Below are 11725 nucleotides of genomic sequence, written 5' to 3' on the forward strand. Positions count from 1 at the left end.
CCAAATTCATAATCTAAATGCCGTTGCCCGCTAAGAAGAACCAGGACTCCTTTAGGAAATGACTGATTTTAGAACGGGGGCAAGCAAGGATTGTGTAAGATGAGCTTGTGGCATTTTATTATGACAGAAAGCAAAGTAGCTATCAAATACTCCTGAGGTGATGTCAAAAGAACCCAAGAGCAAGGTTGAAGGGGCACCCTTTGGCCAAAGTGGAACAGTTTGGGCTTAAAAAAAGAATAATGACTAATGGATTGAAACATAATCTAATATATACAAATCCATTAATTCATTCACAGTAATACTAACAAAGAAAAAAAATCATCATTCATGCTTGGATCACCTAAGGAACCAACTCTTTTTTTTTGAAAATTGGTAAAAGGAAAAAATCAAGCATTTATTCTGCTATATATTTCATGGTATCCGAATAGTTTGTAAGGGCAACAAATGACACAGAAGTAGTAGAATTAGAAAGTTACTGTTCACAGGTCCTAATGAAGCACTGGGCCTAGGCAACAATCATTCATGGCTATTAGAATTATGAAGTGGAACATTGATGGGAATCTTATAATAGCTGGATCAAGCTAACAAAACCTGAACCCACCGATTTATCTTAACATCACTAAAAGTGAGACAACCAGATACCGCGTGCCTCTTGATGCAATGCAACGGTATATACACACCATCTATGAAATACTGTTGCACAAAAATTGACCCTAAACCTAATCAAACATCTAGATCTAACTACAAAATGGCAAGAAATAGTAAGGACACAGAGACAGATTAAGACACCAAGACGATATGATCAGCCAAGCTAAGGATACAGGAAATTCCACAAATTACCCAGTTTCTTCAATAAATAACTAGCATGAAAGAAATGGAGTGGAAGAGAGAATTGATATAGTTTTTAAAGACACCTCAATCAAATGCAATGTTGGATATTGTTTTCAATAAACATATTGTAAAAAGATATATTTAAGACAACTGGGGAAATCTGAACATAGTTCTGTTACAGGGTGTTCATATAATTATAATTTGTCATCTAAACAGGGCATATGGAGAGTTAAAGGAGACACTTTTAATAGTTATGCTGGTACAAAGGTGTAAATTGGGTCTGTCCTAGGCAAGCTTGTTTACCCAGTATCACAAAACTTTGTGAAATTATTGTTAATTTGATAGTGTTATTATGTTTATTTTTTTAACATATTAGTTTCAGCTGTACGATGTAATGATTCAATATATGTATATATTGTGAAATGATCACCACAAGAAGTCTAGTTAACGTCCATCACCACACAATTAAATGTTTTTTCTTGTGATAAAAACTTTTAAGATCTACTACTCTCTTAGCAATTCTCAAATATACAATGCAGTGTTTATTAATTATATCACCATGCTGTACACTACATCCCCAGTACATATCTATTTTATAACTGGAAGTTTGTACCGTTTGACCACCTTCACCCATTTTGCCTGCATCCTTCCCCACCTCTGGCAACCACTAATCTGTCCTCTGTTTCTATGAACTTGTTATTTACAAAAAATGCTTTCACGTTTTTTTAAAGTTATTTGTTAGAAAAACAATTCTCAAACACTTTAGCCTCAGAACCCCTTATACGCTTTAGAAATTATTGAGTCCTACAAAGATGACCAGAATCAAAAACACTGAAAATAAATTTTGGTAAGGATGTTGAGATAGTGAGACACTCATATACGGGTGGTTGAAATGTAAAATGGTGCAGCTGCTGTGGAAAACAGTTTGATGGTTTCTCAAAAAGTTAAATATAGAGTAACATAGAGTTAATCGTATGACCCAGCAATTCTATTCCTAGGTATGTAGCCAAGAGAACTAAAAACATGGATTCATACAAAACCTTAGACACTAATGTTCCTAGCAGCATTATTCATAATAGCCAAAAGTGAAAACAACCTAAAAGTCCACCAACTGATGAATGGATAAACAAAATGTGGTATATAGGTACAATGGAATATTATTCAACCATAAAAAAGAATGAGGTTTTGATATCTGCTGCAATATGGGTGAACTTTAAAGGCCCTATGTTAAGTGAAATAAGCCAGACACAAAATACTTCATTTATATGAAATGTCCAGGATAGACAAATCAGTGGAGTCAGAAAGGGGCTGAGGAGAGGGAAGAATTGACAGTGACTATTAACAGGTATGGGGCTTCTTTTTAGGGTGACAAGAATGTTCAGGAATTAGCTAGTGGTAATGGTTGCCCAACTTGTAAGTATACTAAAGCCTACCGAATTCTACTGTAAAGTGGTGAATCCTATGCTATGTGAATTAAATATCAGTTTAAAAACTAATTTAAAAAAGTATTGAGGATCCCAAAGAGCTTTCTTTACATTAAATATTTTGATAGATATATTTTCTCTCTGTTAGAAAATAAAACTGACAAATTTTTAATATATCCATTTAATTATTTTAAATATAGCAACAATGAACCCATTACCTGTTAACTAAAAACTTATTTTTATGAAAAGTGGTTATATTTTTCAAGACAAAACAAAAATAGAGGGGGCTTCCCTGGTGGCGCAGTGGTTGAGAATCTGCCTGCCAATGCAGGGCACACGGGTTCGAGCCCTGGTCTGGGAAGATCCCACATGCCGCGGAGCGGCTGGGCCCGTGAGCCACAACTACTGAGCCTGCGCGTCTGGAGTCTGTGCTCCGCAACACGAGAGGCCGCGATAATGAGAGGCCCGCGCACCGCGATGAAGAGTGGCCCCCACTTGCCGCAACTAGAGAAAGCCCTCGCACAGAAACGAAGACCCAACACAGCCATAAATAAATAAATAAATAAATAAATAAATAAATAAACCCAAAGTTTAAAAAAAAAGACAAAAATAGAGAAGAGTAGCATTATTTTACATTTTTGTAAACAGATCTCATACCTGGTTTAGTAGGAGAAAGCTGGATTCTCAGATCTGTTGCTGCATTCAGTCTGTGTTGGAAAACTCCACCATACATTCATGAGAGAATGAGAATGAAAAAGACAAACAATATATTAATATTAGTATAAAAATAGTTCTGACCTGGCAGACCTCCTGATAGGGTGTTGAAAACCCTCAGGGTTCTCCAGATCACACTTTGAGAACTGCAACTGGAAATTTACACAAGTATTTAACAATTGATATCATGTGATATCTGGGATTCACTTTATTTTTTTTAATTTTTTTAAAGATTTGGAGTTTTCCATACTCTAGTCCTTTTTTTTTTTTTTTAATTAATTTATTTATTTAGAATTCCGTGCTTTCATTGCTGAGGGCCTGGGTTCGATCCCTGGTTGGGGAACTAAGATCCTACAAGCTACAAGGCAGAGCCAAAAAAAAAAAAAAAAAAGCAAAAAACCAAAAGGTCATCAACGTGTTGACAATGTTGAATGTGGGAGTGGGTCATGGGTGTTCTTTATATTAGTCTCTCTATCATAGTGGAAATCTGATATTTTCCATAATACAAGAATTGTTGTTCTTCCTCTCATTTTTTTAAATTTATTTATTTATTTATTTATTTATGGCTGTGTTGGGCCTTCGTTTCTCTTCCTCTCATTTTTAATCAATGCTGGTTTAACTGAGCAAAAGACCTTAAGATAGTTGGTAGAAGGGAAAACCAAGTGAGGGACTGGATATATAAAGATGCAGCAAGGAGACTTCCCTGACGGTCCAGTGGTAAAGATTCCGAGCTTGCGCTGCAGGGGTCGTGGGTTCCATCCCTGGTTGGGGAACTAAGATCGTGCCATGCAGCTGGGGGTGGGGGAAAAATGCAGCGATGAATTCGATGCAGTTTCTGCCTTCAACAAGTTTTCGTCTGCTGGGGGAAGAGATATAATGAAGGCATCTGAGAAGAAGTGGCACCTGTAAGGAGCACCAGGCACTCTGCTCAGGGCCTCCAGTCCGTTGCTTCCTCGTCACAGCCACCCGAGGAGGCTGACATCATTATCTCCATCCTGCAGATGAGGAAACTGAAGCTCTGAGAAGCTGAGAAACTTGCCCAAGATCTCCCAGTGGAAAGTGGTAAAGATGCAATTAAAGCTGAGTCCGTTGGACTCCCAAGGCTTTGCTCTTCCCGGTTCTACCCCTTTTTTGTAGACCCTCCAGGTATACAATCCCAAATGTCACTCCCACTGTGTACCTCGTGAATGCCCTCCACCAGCAGAGACCCAGGTGGTGACCTGGGGAGCCCACAGTCTTTAGGAAAAGAACTAATAATAATTGTCAACTGTATTGGTCTTTACTTTGCACCTGTCCCTTCATTCAATCCACACAATTTAAATTCATGGAGTAGGCGTGTTATCCACATTTGGCTTCCTTTCCTTGACTCTCCTCCTCCAGCTTTTGGAAACCAATCTGCCAACATCCCTTAAAAGAATAAATGAATTCAGTGGCAGCTGTAGTCTTGAGACTCTATCAGATACAAATAACTCTATGTAAGGATATGGGTTCAAGACCACAAGGATGAACAAGTAGGTTCTTTGTGTGACTGTTCATAGGGCAAAAACCTGAAAACAAAGTGAAGGTTCATCAAGGACACATCCCCACTGGGGAATCATCTAGCTATTTACTAAAAGAATAAAAAGTGGAGCTAAGCCAGAGGACCAGGAGGAGTTTCCACAAGACATTGCTCGGTGATGAGTGTAAGATGCAAGAGATGCTATGATATCCCAGTTATAAGACAATGCCTTAAAAAGTGAATGCCAGGACTTCCCTGGAGGTCCAGTGATTAAGATTCTGTGCTTCCAGGACTTCTCTGGTGGCGCAGTGGTTAAGAATCTGCCTGCCAATGCAGGGCGCACGGGTTCGAGCCCTGGTCCGGGAAGATCCCACATGCTGCGGAGCAACTAAGCCCTTGTGCCACAACTACTGAGCCCGCAAGCCACAACTACTGAAGCCTATGCGCCTGGAGCCTGTGCTCTGCAACAAGAGAAGATACCGCAATGATAAGCCTGCGCACCGCAATGAAGAGTAGCCCCCGCTCGCCACAACTAGAGAAAGTCCGTGCGCAGCAACGAAGACCCAACACAGCCAAAAATAAATAAATAAAATAAATAAATCTTTTTAAAAATTAAAAAAAAAAAAGACTCTGCGCTTCCACTGCAGGGGGCCCAGTTTCCATCCCTGGTCAGGGAACTAAGATCCCGCATGCCGTGTGCTGCAACAAAAAAAAAGTGAATGCCTTCAGGTCTAAGAATACTTGCATAAGGAGGACATTTGCAAGGCTACATCCCAGGTTCTCTGCACAGACAAACTTGGGTGCTGATGTGAGGTAAAGAAGGGGCAGAGGAAGATGGAGGACATCAGCAAAACCAAACCAAACAGAAAGAAAAAATGACCGCATATTTTTACAAAGCATATATGTGGTTATATTTTTATACTTATGTAAAATTATGTATGAATGTGGTTACGTATAAAGAGATTAGAGTTTTAAATATTTCTTTTAAGGAGAAATGGAAGAATGCAGTAAATTCCAGAGATTTTGTGGCTAAACATTTAGTAATACCTCTCAGTTTTTCAAAGACCATAGGATTGACGATTTAAGGTGAAAACCTCTTCATAAAGAAAAACAAAAATGAGAGAAAGTAAAAAAGAAATGTTTGCTCCCTTTCATTCAACTAAGAGTAAAAAATGATGTGATTACAGCTTTACTGTATTCTAGTCATGTCTTTCAAGGTTCGTATGGTCTAAACATGGTTAATAATAGGATTTGCAAACACACTGTAAGATTACTGCTTGCAGCAGAGTGACATTTCTGATTATAGGCCAAATAGAAAAATGATAATATAATGTTTACAACCCTGAATACCCGTGGAGAGTGAGGTGACCACTAGATCCTTTTGCATATGAGCCTATAAAAATTTTTTTTTTCCTGTGTCCCTCTGGATGTAGGGAGGACACTTTTTTTTTTAAAGTAACTATTTCTTTTTTAAAACTGTTTATTTATTTATTTATTTATGGATGTGTTGGGTCTTCGTTTCTGTGCGAGGGCTTTCTCTAGTTGCGGCAAGTGGGGGCCACTCTTCATCATGGTGCGCAGGCCTCTCACTGTCGCGGCCTCTCTTGTTGCGGAGCACAGGCTCCAGACGCGCAGGCTCAGTAGTTCTGGCTCATGGGCCTAGTTGCTCCGCGGCATGTGGGCTCTTCCCAGACCAGGGCTCGAACCCGTGTCCCCTGCATTGGCAGGCAGATTCTCAACCACTGCGCCACCAGGGAAGCCCTAAAATTTTTAACATTGATTATGACTCTAACTCTTGGGCTAAAGAATATACTAATTATTTTGAAGGTTCATATATTCATTAAATTTGTAGAACAAGCACCAAATGGCTCTTAATGAACCGAAATTCTTTTGAAACAGTATAGAGAGCTATAAACCAAAAGAATCTTGTAAACATGGAATATCCATCAAAATAACAAAAGTCGTAGCCATGTTGAAAATTTGACTAAATGAGTTGGCTTTCACTGTGACAAGAGTCCATTACATCTCCAATGTACCTTTCTCCCTCCTAAAATTCTAGGTTCACTTAGCTTCCTTTCTGTGTCTGTGCTGTCAGTTTAATATTTCTACAATCATTTCTTTTATTAAGGTAGTATATGATCTAAGACCATCTTACCCACGGGCTGTTCCTTCCTCAAAGGATGTGGATCCTGCCCACTTTTTTTCCTCAAGGACCTCATTCCAATGGCATGACCTTCCTATGTTCTCTACTCCATCATTCCCATTAGTTTCCAAAAGGCTCACTCTATTCCACCATTAAAACATTCTCCCTGGGACTTCCCTGGCAGTCCAGTGGTTAAGACTTCTCCTTCCAATGCAGGGCGTACAGGTTCAGTCCCTGGTTGGGGAGCTAAGATGCCACATGCCTTGCAGCCAAAAAACCAAAACACAAAACAGGAGCAATATTGTAACAAATTCAATAAAGACTTTAAAAATGGTCCACATCAAAAAAATGTAAAAATTAAAAAAAATTCTCCCTAATGCCATTTTCCTCTGGAGCTACCACCCTACTTCTCTGCTCAGCAAAATGTCTTAAAACAAAAACGAAAACAACAAACATATTCATGTTGTCTCCAACTCTCCACTTACCATTCACTTAGATTTTTTTTTTAATTATGGAAAGTTTGCACCTGGTTGTATCTCTTAATTTTTTTTGTTTTGTTTTGATTTTGGTTTTTAATTAATTAATTTATTTATTTTTGGCTGTGTCGGGTCTTCGTTTCTGTGCGAGGGCTTTCTCCAGTTGTGGCAAGCGGGGGCCACTCCTCATCGCGGTGCGCGGGCCTCTCACTATCATGGGCTCTCTTGTTGCGGAGCACAGGCTCCAGACGCGCAGGCTCAGCAATTGTGGCTCACGGGCCCAGTTGCTCTGCGGCATGTGGGATCCTCCCAGACCAGGGCTCGAACCTGTGTCCCCTGCATTGGCAGGCAGACTCTCAACCACTGCGCCACCAGGGAAGCCCTCTCTTAAGTTTTTGAAACTTTATAATACTCCCCACTCTTTTTAAAAAAAAAAGGCCATTGAAGAAGGAGGGCCATTTGTTCTGTAAAAGGACCCAAACTCTGAATTCGGCAGATTGCTTCTTCTTGGTGTCATTTAAATTGTTCCTCTATCTCCCCCACCTCCTATGAAGAGCTAGTTGGATCTAGAGGCAGGATTACATTCAGGATCAGTCTTGGAGGGCAGGGCTGTGTACTGACTGTATCACAGGAGGCATGTAATTTCCCACTGTTATTGATAAGAGAAATATCTGATATAAAGTTCCTTATCAATCTCTACCCTGGTGGCATTAACAGCCATAGATGATCTTTGCTTTATTAGAGGTTACAAAATGGCAATTCTCTAATTTTATTACAGGCAGACCTCGTTTTGTTGCTTTTTGCTTTATTGCACTTTAAAGATAGAACGTTTTTTACAAATCGAAGGTTTGTGGCAACCTTGCATCAAGCAAGTCTATCAGCACCGTTTTTCTAACAGCATTTGCTCACTGTGTGTCTCGGCATCACGTTTTGGTAATTCTCGAAGAATTAGAAGTGGAGCTGAAGATGTGACTGAATTGCTGCAATCTCATGAAAAAAGCTAACAGTTGAGGAGTTGCTCCCTATGGATGAGCAAAGAAAGTGGTCTCTTGAGATAGAATCTACTCCTGGTGAAGATGGTGTGAACGTTGTTGAAAAGACAACAAAGGATTTAGAATATTAAGTAAACTTAGTTGCTAACATCATGACAGGGATTGAGAGGACCGACTCCCGTTTTGAAAGAGGTACTGCTGTGGGTCGAATGCTCTCAAACAGCAGTGCATGCTAGAGGGAAATGGTTCATGAAAGGAAGGCAATGGATGCGGCCAACCTCACTGCTGTCTTAGTTGAAGAAATTGCCATGGCCACTCAAACCTTTAGCACCCACCAGCCTGATGAGTCAGCCGCCATCAACATGGAGGCAAGACTCTCCACCAGTCACGTGAAATAAATTTCTTTTTCTTTATGGCTATGTGACCAACTTGATATACATTTAGATTCACTTTTTATTTCTTTTCAGTTTTTTAGGAGTGGCTTCTTTCTTGCTTCTCAATCACTTTTCAACACACTCAAGCATGCCTTCACCCCCCGAATCCAGCAAAACTGCTCTCGTTCAAGCCATCAGTGGCCCCCTTATGGCCAGATTCAGTGGGCACTTTCATATCCCTCTTATCTGGTCTCTAAGGAACATTTGGCTCTTGACCTTCCTCTCCTTAACACTGTCTCTTCTCCTGCTTGTGGTCAGCCCACCCCTCCTGGTTGTCCTTCCATCTCTCTGTCACTCCTCCTTTCCTGGATCCTCTGCTTTCTCCTGGTCTTGAAAGCTTCTAGTTCCTCAGAACTTGTCAGGGATCTTTTTTTCATTGCCAACCCTTTCTCCTAAGGTGATCTCATGCTTCCCACGGCCTTCAACACCATTGATGTGTCCAAACCCCACTGTGGACGTCTAGCCCATACCCATCACTGAGCTTCAGAATCACACATTCAAATTTCTACCTCTATCTCCTTTTGTAGTTCTCATGGGTAAATTTAACATTTCTTGTTTTTTTCCTTTTTCTTCTTTTTTTATTTTTGGCCGCACTGTGCTGCATGCAGGATCTTAGTTCCCCGACCAGGGATCGAACTCATGCCCCCTGCAGTGGAAGTACAGAGTCCTAACCGCTGGACCACCAGGGAATTCCCTAAATTTAACATTTCTAAACTGAAATTTGAACCTTTGCCTCCAAAGCTTTTCTTTCTATAATCTCATTCCTATTGAATAACTCTTCCATCCACCAAGTCATTTAGCCAAAAACCTGACCGTCATCCTTGTTATTCTCTCCCTTCCAGCTGGCCTGTGGCTTTCATTCTTATCCACCACTCCATCTCCATTAAACAACTAACTCAAACAATGTCACTTCTGTTCTTAAATCCCATTATCATAAATTAAAACTCCTCTCCGTGGCCCTTACATGATCTGACCCCTGTGTCCCTTCAACCTCGTTTTGTACTGTCTTCCCCCCCCCCTCATTAAGTTCCAACCACATGGAATTTGTTCTCCAATAAGCCAAGCTCTATTTTGCCTCAAAGTTCTCACAGATGCTCTTCTGTCCGGTCTTTCCCCAACTCTTGCCATTCTTCTGGTCTCAGCTTAAATGCTTCTTGCTCAGAAAGGCCTTTCCTGGACTCACCTCCACACCCCCTCCCAGTTTAATTCAGGAAGGCACTGCATACTTTTTCATGGTTGGCACATGTATATGTTAACGTTTGTTTAGTCTCTGTCTCTCCTGTTAGACCGTAAGTGTCTTAGAAATAAGGACCATATTGGTTTTTGTGTGTTGGCACAGGGAACAGTGGCTGGCACATAGTAGGCACTCAATTAATATGCGCTGGCAGTTGAATAAATAGGAAAATTTTGAAATATATACTTTTCAACATTTGACTCTAAGTACAATTATCCGTATCAGACTTCTCTACAAATGGCATGTTCAGTAGGTATCAGCTATGCCCAGGGAAGTAAAGCAAATCCTTTTTATGCAAAATGAATGCAGCACCTGCAACATAGTATATGCTCCATAAAGGATGCTGTATTCATTAGGACAACTAGGGGAAATACACAAGCTTTCTTATTTCTGCAGACCTATCATTTAGCCCCCTTATTTTTGGAGACTTGACTTTAGAAACAAAAAGGGCTTATATTTGAGAATGACTTTGAGCCTTTATTATGCATTCTTTATTTTTGAATTTTATCTAATTAATTTTTTTATACAGCACGTTCTTATTAATTATCTATTTTATACATATTAGTGTATATATGTCAACCCCAATCTCCCAATTTATGCATTCTTTTATATACTCTTCCTGACCACACTCTGAGGCAGTTACTATGATCTCCATTTTACAGAGGAGAAAAGCGAAGCTTAAAGAGAGTAAGAAACAAAGCCAGGGCCTCCCAGCTAATTAGAGGCAGAGTTGGGTTTAAAACCCATTCTTTGGATTCCAATGCTGGCTTTGTTTATTCCACTATACAAATGAACCTCATAATGAGGAACAGAAGGGAGGGGCCCCTGATTTCCTAAAACACAGCCCCAGTTCATCACTGACTCCTACCAGTGAATCTTTTGTTTCTCAACTACTGAGCCCTTACCCCTTTTAGAATGAATAACTATGGACAAAAATTGTTCATTCAAAATGGCTCTTTCTTGATCCGTGCTAGCTACATGCATTGCTCTTTGTAAACCAGACTTTAAAGAAATTCCTTCTAATTTATTTTATTCTATAGGCACGGCTCACTTTAAAAAAAAACAACAGATTTTATATGAAGATTTTCGTGTTTCAAAGTATATAAATGAAAAAGTGAGAGTCCTTAGATCTCATTTTAAAGACTTTTTTAGTCATTAAACACTCAGAATTCCTTCTAAATAATGAAATCCACCTGGCACAGTTAAGGCAATTATTCAATTCAGTGTGCACCGTGGCCAGAACACACAAAGCCTGGAATGCACGGCCTGTTTCTCAATCTGAATGTATAAGTTTTTAGTCTTACACACCTGTAATGAATTTGCTGGGGCACTGTCTTTGCTCTATCCTCAGAGTACAATAGAGGAGTCTGCTTCTTTGCAAAATTAAATTGAGGCCATTGGGCTTCCCTGGTGGCGCAGTGGTTAAGAATCCGCCTGCCAATGCAGGGGACACGGGTTTGATCCCTGGTCCGTGAAGATCCCACATGCCGCAGAGCAACTAAGCCCGTGTGCCACAACTACTGAGCCTGCGCTCTAGAGCCCGTGAGCCACAACTACTGAGCCCGTGAGCCACAACTACTGAGCCCGCATGCCTAGAGCCCGTGCTCTGCAGCAAGAGAAGCCACCGCAATGAGAAGCCCGCGCACCGCAACAAAGAGTAGCCCTCACTCACCGCAACTAGAGAAAGCCCACGCGCAGCAACGAAGACCCAACTCAGCCAAAAATAAATTTAAAAAAATAAATAAATAAAATAAATAAATTGGGGCCATTGCATCCTAACCACAAGGAAATGCAGATTTCCCCCTCCTCAGTGTCTTCCTTTCGAAAAGGTTGCTTCAAGTGGCGCTTAAAAGATAATTCTAGCTTGCTAAATTTAGGGTGTGGAAAGAGTCCAAAATGAGAATGTTCCATGGGTAATTGTGCAAGAAATGTTAATATGTGCAGTAAGAGGAGGATGTCTTACACTTCTGATGCGTTTC

This window comes from Balaenoptera musculus, chromosome 21 (genome assembly GCF_009873245.2).
Source record: "Balaenoptera musculus isolate JJ_BM4_2016_0621 chromosome 21, mBalMus1.pri.v3, whole genome shotgun sequence".
NCBI classification, from domain to species: Eukaryota; Metazoa; Chordata; class Mammalia; order Artiodactyla; family Balaenopteridae; genus Balaenoptera; species Balaenoptera musculus.